Genomic DNA, 1,244 nt, shown 5'->3' on the forward strand with positions numbered 1-1,244 from the left:
GGGTGTGTGTGTGTGTGTGTGTGTGTTTGTGACCGTTGCCCTTTGTGTTGCTCCCACCGTGCCTACCGGACACCACATGAGTGAAATACTGAACCGGCGAGCGGTGTGGACGGTTTCCGTCTATCGGTCTGTCGATCTTTTCACATTTTATGGATAGCTTTGTGCAGACTGCTGATGGATCTACAAGAACCTCTTGAACTGAAATTGAATCAGTTCACACATCTTTACCTCTGCAAAGAACCACAAAACATGATTTTTTTTTTTTTATTAATCTGTTTACTTGAACTACTGCTTAATCAAAATGGACTTGATCCTGTAACTTGAGTTTGTGTATTTTGTTGTTCTTGAAAAAGGAATAAATAACAATTTGTTAATTCTGAAGTCAGGACTAATAGTGCTAATATTAATATATATATAAAAAAGAAAAAACAAGTCAAAATGGTTATTATTGGACAAAAAATGTATAAATAAAAGTTCCATGACTATGAAATAATATAAACTGACATCTAATCTTCCAACCTAAATGATTAAAATGCAGATTGAAAAAACTGATGTGAAATTAAAACCTAAAATTCAATTATTTTTTTTATTAATTCATCCATTTGTCATTTTATCACCACAAAAAGCAACTTTGCCTTTGTTAGTGATAAAATTTTAAAGCTTAATTCTTCTGTGATGAGGGTCATTGAAGAGGAAGATGTAAAAAAATAAATAAAACTGTAAGCAGGTGTTCATCCTCATCAAGACATTTTACTTGATTTGAACAAAACTACTTTTTACTTAATTTCTCTGCAGAATAAGAGTAAACAAATCATCTGTGTGCCTCTTGATTAACTTCATGTTTGCACAAAATGTCAACAGATTTTGCGTCTCATCCAAGAAAAACTTTCTAAACTTTCCAGATCAGGAAGAAGGAGACAAACAAACAAAAAAAAAAGATCAGTGTCCTTGAGGTGAAAGAGAGCCAGCTGTCATCCTTCGCCGATGTGCTTCTTAAACTAAACAAAGTACAGTGAATGCAGAGCAGTGGGCCATTTTATTATCATAAGAAGGAGACCCTGACAAGGCTTCATTCAATGATAGATTTTACTGCAGTGATTTAGTGCACAACTCATTCCTGCTTTTACTGTGTTTCACCTTGAATTTGATCGCCTTCCTACAATACCGTTTCATATAACCCAGTCTGCAGCATATGTCCTTATAAAACCAGTTTCACTGAAGATAAATCAGTTTAAAGCATATAT

General features: G+C 34.1%; 1 protein-coding gene across 2 annotated transcripts in view; it reads left to right on the forward strand.

Moving 5' to 3' along the window:
* Positions 1 to 1,244, forward strand: part of asic1b (acid-sensing (proton-gated) ion channel 1b) — a 203,836-nt gene that overhangs the window by 128,398 nt on the left and 74,194 nt on the right. The gene's annotated exons all lie outside the window — the stretch shown is intronic.

The sequence above is a fragment of the Poecilia reticulata genome, linkage group LG5, assembly GCF_000633615.1.
Source record: "Poecilia reticulata strain Guanapo linkage group LG5, Guppy_female_1.0+MT, whole genome shotgun sequence".
Taxonomy (NCBI): Eukaryota; Metazoa; Chordata; class Actinopteri; order Cyprinodontiformes; family Poeciliidae; genus Poecilia; species Poecilia reticulata.